Source organism: Heterocephalus glaber, unplaced genomic scaffold (assembly GCF_053883595.1).
Source record: "Heterocephalus glaber isolate CG9 unplaced genomic scaffold, H.glaber_assembly_v1.0 deba00001689, whole genome shotgun sequence".
Lineage (NCBI taxonomy): Eukaryota > Metazoa > Chordata > Mammalia > Rodentia > Bathyergidae > Heterocephalus > Heterocephalus glaber.
In genome coordinates, this window is record NW_028258414.1 from 12,184,114 (window position 1) to 12,191,314 (window position 7,201).

Below are 7,201 nucleotides of genomic sequence, written 5' to 3' on the forward strand. Positions count from 1 at the left end.
AAGCTGATGATACAAGGAAAAGAGGTATCTGTGAGTTAAGTCCTTGAGAAAGTGAGGAGTGTTATCCCTTCGAGTGGAGCTTGGGCACATCATCTGTAGTAACAGGATGAAAGCAAAAAATACAGGTACAGATACCTATAAATTGGTAGATTTAGTAGAAGGAAAAGAAAAAGGTCTTGTCTGGATTGCTTCTAGTTTCTCAGGAACCACAATGAATAGTGAAAAGGCAATGAGAAAATGATGCTTTTGGAAATTTGAAGAAAGATGAGAAGATAGGAAACTCAATATTTTTCAGTTTTACAACCCCAAAATATCAACTTAGTGTGCCTAATCTAACAAATATCCAATGCTATTCTGAAAGTATGAAGATAATTTCTCAGCACGTATCTTTCTACAACAAATGGACCAGCTAAAACAGGGAGTCCCCCCTGCAATATCTGAGCCACCAAATAGCAAACAGTTCACTTGTGTTCTGAAGCTATACAAGGACTGATCAAAATATTTGTTCATCAAAGAACCACATTTCACCCTTCTGTAGTGTGTATCCCCCACAATATGATATTACCATATCATATCTAAAATTTATTGAAATATTACCATGTGACAAGCACTGTGCTTAGTTTTTTTATGTGTTATGTCTTTTAATATGCCACACAATTAAATGAGCAGAATGCACTATTATTATCCCAGTTTTATAAATAATGAAGCTAAAATTTTCAAGGCTAAATTATACTAGTATTAGAGCTTATGAAGTCCGTGATGACAGAGAGGTTCCAATTAGCAATCAAGCCATGTGGTTATGAATGGAGTTGTGTAAATAGTTGTAAAACCATAGCCTAGTAAGGCATTCCTGCTTGTAAATAGTTTGTCCATATAAGAAAAATCTATAAAGCCAAAACCTAAATAAAGTGACTTATAGATATAAATGATTTGATATAGAAAGTTAAGATATTCAGAAATTCAATATAGAGGTTCCCAGAGGAGTCACTTCCTGTGTTTCACAGCATTTGTGTGATTTTAGGCCCATGTTCGTAAACAGTAGTTTTATGTAGCTTCCCCAACTAAGCTCCTGAGAAGTTGATGTTGATTTATTAGGTCATGTAAGTGACTGCATTTTCTCTATGAAAACAATTCATGTGTAGAGTTTTAACTTAATGCCATCTTAAACAAAAGATTCATTGACCTTCTAGTTTCCATCTTAGGAACGGTAGTACTCACCAAAGTGACGCATTCATAAAGTCATGGATGATTGTTACGTGAACTTTCAGAACTGTCTTTCTGGTTTCATTTGTGATTCATGTCAAAACAGCCCTGGCTTAGATTCCAGGGTTGAAACAAACCTCTAAGGTAGAATCAACTTTTCCTTCAGACTTATCTCAATATCCCTGGTGTTCTAAACCCAATGTGTTTCCTACAGTCCTTTGTCACTTAAAGTAACAATCTAGTCAGTAGTGCTCACAATTGAGATTCTAGATAAATATCTCAAAAACAAGTAGCAGATAGCACACTTAAAAACAGAAAATTTAGCAACCTGAGAGTTGGAGAGTTAGAAAATGTGTTCGTGTATTCATTAAATATTTACCAAGCACCTGTTAAATGCCAGGCACTGCTCAGAATCCTTGAGATTCTTTGTCTCCACAAAAGAAAGAAAGGTGCTTGTCCCCACTATGTCCACATAATTAATTCCTCATCTCCTTCAGATGTCACCTTTATGACATGTCACCCTAATCAGCCTTCTCCCACCTCCGCTATACTTCTGATCCCCCTCATCTTTTTCCATAGCACTGACAAACACTTCTTCTTCTAACATACTACATAAATAGGTTTTATGTAGCATATCAGGAAGCCGCAGTGGCCAGTATGGCTAGAACAGAATGAGAAATGGCAAGAAATGGAGGAAATGACCTGAGAGATGTGGGATGATGTAGATCTACGGTGCCTAGTAGGATCTCCTGTAGACTCAGGACATGGGGAACCATATCAAGGTTTTGCAGTACCCCAAGTGAGAGGCAAGGGGACCACATGAGGGTAGTAGCAGTGGAGAAAGTGATTTGATTCTGGCTATATTTTAAAGATTGGGCCATAGGAATTTCTGATGGATTGCTGCAAAATGTGTGAATGGGACTCAATTATGAATCTGAGCACTTGAAAGGATAGAATCTCATCAGCTCAAATGAGAAGGCTGTGGTGGAGCAGGTTCTGGGGAAGGAGCTGGAAAGAGCAGGAGTTCAGTATTAGACATGTTAAGTGTGAGATGTCTATTAGGTATCTGAGTAGGAGGTTGGATATAACAATCTGGAGGCCAGGAATGAGATCTAAGATGGAAAGATAAATTTGGAAGTCATTAGCATATGGACGGTATGAGACTGAGTGAGGTCACCAAAAGAGAAAATGTAGGGAGAAGAGACCAAAGACTGAACTCCGGGGTGCTCCAATATTAACAGGTTGAGAGATGCATTTAGCATCTGCAAGGTCACTGGCTACATGGACCATGGGCAAGTAGTATAGTCAGGGTAGTAGGGACAAAAGCCCAGCTGAGTCTGGCTTTCAGAGCAAATGGGAAGGGAAGAACTGGAAGCTGGGAAGAATAATAGGTAATTCTTTCAAGGAGTTCTGCTGCAAAGCAGAATGGGAAAGTGGAGAATCAATGGTTGAGAAATTTTTCTAAGAGGGGAAATATTAACAGAATGTCTCCAAATAAAGTTTATATACATACTCCATGTACACATCACAGTCTTATCACTTTTATTACACTGTTTGCAGACCTTTCTGCCCTGATAAATTCTGATAATGTATAAATTCTTGAGGATGGAACTTGGTTTTTTCAGATTTATAGGCTAACCCAAAGAATTCATTTGCTATCACAGCTGTCACAAATTACCACAGAGTTAGTAGGCTTAAAACAACACAGCTCTGTAAATTAGAAATCCAACATAAGAGTCTCATCAGGCTAAAATCAAGGTGTGACAAAATATAAATTTCTTTCCTGGTTTCAAGAAGCCGCCCACATTCCTCATAAAGGAATCCTGGCCTCTTCTTCCTTCTTCAAAACCAGCATCACTGCATCTCTCTGACTGTTTTTCTGTATTCACATCTCAGCTGGGAAAGGTTCTCTGATTTTTAAGAAAGCATGGATTGATTGGGCCCTCCCAGACTGAACAAGGTAATCTCTCCATGTCTTTGATTTCACCACATCTGTAAAGACCCTTTTTTCATGTAAGGTAAACTTATTTACAGGAATTAAGATGTGGACCTGATACTCCAGGACTGATAAATAAACAATGTTTGGAACATAACCCTTATCTGGTTTTCCTCATGGCATTTATTGCAGCCTGCATTCCAAAGAGCTGAGTTCCTAAAAACAAAACAGCCTGTAATCTCAATGTGAGCAGAAACTGTTTCTCCTTTCTACGTCACTCTATTCCCCGTACTTCACACAATATATAAAGTATGTGGGCAAGAAATATTTGTTGAATGACTGAATAAATATAAATAAGCGAGTAAACCTTTTCTTTGACATGAGCCCCTATGACAGAAATCTCTTGTTTGTGCTCAGCAGACAGTGTCTGACCACTTCAAGGGAGAAGGGCTTCCTCTCTGGAAGGAGGGTCCCCATTTATCTTCCTCGTCCTTCCTTCAATACCTTATTCCACTTTTAGCATGTCTCTTTCTTCCACCACCTACTGAGCTCATGACATCTGCTACATGAAGCTGTTAATGACATTCCCACCAGAAGGACTGATGTTTAATTTGTTAAAATAATTTTATATTTTTGGTTTTTTTGTTTTGTTTTGTTTTGGTACCGGGGCTCGAACCCCGGTCCTTGCGCTTGCAAGGCAGGTGGTGGAACCACTGAGTTAAATCCCAGGCTCCCAAATTTTAATATGTAATATATGAATATGGTACAAAATGTTTTAAGTATAAAAATATATACATTGAAAAGCAAATTGGTCTTCCCTCTTGTTTCCCCATTTCCTTCCAGAAGCAACATCTACCAGTTTGTTTTTGTTTGTTTGTGGTTGGAGCAGAAGTCTAATCTAATAGGAATAATCTATGAGTGTACAACTTTTGTGTATAAAAAATGGAAGAATCTTAAAAATACTAGAATGGATAAAGAAAATACAGTATTTATACACAATGGAGTACTACTGTGCCGTAAATAAGGATAAACTTAAGTCATTTGTAGGAAAATGGATGCACCTTGAGACTGCAATGTTAAGCAAAATAAATCAGACACAAAATCTTAAGTATCAATGGTTTCTCTCATATGAGAAATCCAAAATATAAATAAATGAATGAGTAACATAAAAGATAAGTGACAGGAAATAGGGAAATAGATCTTTTGCAAAAGGGAAGGGGACCAGGAAATGGAGGGAGGCGGAGGAAGGCAAGAAGGGGATGGGAGAAGAATAGGTGTCATGTGCAAGTACCAACTCCCCATGATGAATGTAATCATTGCGTACTACAAGCATGGGCTAATAAAAATACACATTTTTAAAAGATAAAGGGAAAAATACTTTTCTACATCTTGGTGTTTATTTACTATTAATCTTCCCAAAAGCTGCTTAGTATGCCATTAAGTAGAGATGTGACAATTTATTAAACCATTGTGATAAATAGGAGCCTAAAGTAATAGGAGTCCAGGGATCTGAGGCAGAGAGCATGTGACCAGTCCTGAGAGTGGAAAGCAAAGGGAAAGAACTATAGGGCAGGTGGGGTTCCTGGAGTCCCAGACATGTTACAAGAGCATCTAGAAGGCACCAACTGGAAGGCAGTGAGAGAAATTCAAATGCCAGAGGAGGGGAGCATGAGAGAACAGAAGCAATGGCATTCAGGGCTCTTCATGGCTACCCCCACTCAACCTACCCAGAAGCACCTTGCTTTGTTCCTTGAGCACCTCTGCCTTCTGGGCAGCTGGGTTTTCTCTCTCTGTTCCTGTCCCTCAAAAGTGTGCACATTCCAGTATCTTTGCTCACATCCTCCTGCTGCTCACACCCTCCCTCTCAGGGTCTTGGCTCCCCAGGTTTATGGGGAACCTCACCCTCCTCGTCTTCCTCCTGCCTTTTTCAACTTCTTTCAGTCATTTTCTCTGGGTTCCGTCTGTGTCGATTTGCTAGAGGTGTAGCAAAGTGTCACAAATTATGTGGTTTAAAACAATAGAAATGTATTGTCTCACAGTTCTGCAGGCCAGAAATGGAACATGAAGTGTTGGCAGAGCCATGCTGTCTCTGAAAGCTGAAACTCTTTCTTGCCTCTTCTAGTTTGCAATTTGGTCAGCAGTGCTTGGTGTTTGTGCCCTGTAGTTGCATTACTCCTTGTCACATGGCTGTAGTCTCCCTGTGTGTCTACATGGGCTTTCTCCTGAGCACATCTTTTCCTCTTCTTAGTAGGATACCAGTCGTATTAGGGAGTGGGCCTGTTACCAGGTAGCTCCTTCTAAAAGTGCCTCACCTTGTAAACATTACTGGGTCTCTTTCCAGAGTTGGTTTTCAGGTTCTTCTCATCTTGAACAAAGAGAAACGAGCAAAAAATGGTGCCAAAGTTTACTTGAAAAAGTAAAAGCAAAGAGTGAGGAAGAAACTGGCTCTACAGAGCAAGCTTGGGCCCAGTAACAGAGGAAAAGCAAGACAAATGTACACCCAGCAGGATGCAGGATGGGTTATTGTGAGGAAAGCTGCAATAGCCAGCTCTTTGTGGCATCTGTGTCCTTTTATGCCATCTACATCTTGGGGAAACCCAGGAGAACTTCTCCATACTGGGCCTGAGAGGTGGTGCTGGGATCCCACACCTCAGGTTGATGTCACATCCAGGCTGTCCTATCAAAAACCTGGATGAGTTCTCAGAAGAAGTCCATGTGCAGGGCTTTGGGAACTGTTCTGTGCATGTGTTCCAGCATCTTGTAATTAACAGGTCACGCCTACTTCTTCAGCCAGCTTTGCCATGCTCTAATTGCCTATCTCAGGCCCACCCTACCCCAGTATGACTTCATCTTAAATAATTACACCAAGGGCACGTTCACAGCTTTCAGGGGTTAGAACTTGAATATATCTTTTGGGGGATGCTATTCAAGCCATAATGCCTGCCCATAAAACAGAGGTCTTCGAAGTGGGGTGTGGCCCTGCTCCAAGTATATAAGAGAAGGGAAGAAAATATTAAAAATTTTACTTCATTTTTTCCTAAGAAACAAGAAAGCTCTATTAACATTTAATATGTGGATTGTTATTGGTTGGCCTCCGTTGGAGTCTACCTGTTGGAGGTCCAGGTGAGTCCCTCTGAGAAGAGGAACCTGAGGGAACAGCAGACTCCCTGGTGCAGAGGGTGTTATGGTTTGCATCTAGATGTCCCCCCAAAGCCTCATGTGGTCATAGGCTTGATCTAGAGTGTGTGAAGCTGGAATTGATTCATGATGCAATGCTAGGCTCAAGGGCACTAGGATTAAGGGGGTGAGTGCTACCCGCCCTAAGTAGTCTGAATAAGATAAAAGGGGCAGGGAGATGCTGTTAAGGCTCTCTTGTTACCTTTACTACCTTGTACCTGCCATGTTGTTTCTGCTCTGCCATACCTGTTTGTTATCTCTGCCTTGGAGTCGGAGATTATTGCCTAAAACTTCTACGAACAGTAAGCCAAATAAACCCCTTCCCCTCCAACTTTGGGTGTCAGGTATTTTGTCTCAGTAACAAGAGAAAAGTAACTAACATGCAGGATTTGGTGACTATGTCCCTGTTTCTGGTTCAAGTTCAGTGTATTGCCACATTCTGCACTTATTATATACTTCAGGATATCATGAATGGGGTTACTTTTATGAACACCAGGCCTTTAAATAGTAGACTCTTAGCCAGGCTCAGTGGTGCATATCTGGGAGGCTGCTGAGGCTGAGGCAGGAGGATGGCAAGTTCGAGTCCAGCTTGGACAACTTGTCAATTTAGCAAGACCCTGGATGGATAGATGGATGGATGGATAGATAGATAGCTGGTTAGGGATGGGCCTCTGCCCAGGGCTCTATCCTCAGTACCACACACTCACAAATTAGACTCTTTGTCGTGAGGTGAAGGATAACCATAAAAATACTTTAAAATCCAAACAAAACATGAAGTTTCCCTCTACTTTACAAAATTAAAAATTTTTTAATTTTGCTATCCTTTCCTATGATGAAAAATAATAATAAGTAGTACACTACCTAGCAAATAGTTTTAGAAAATGC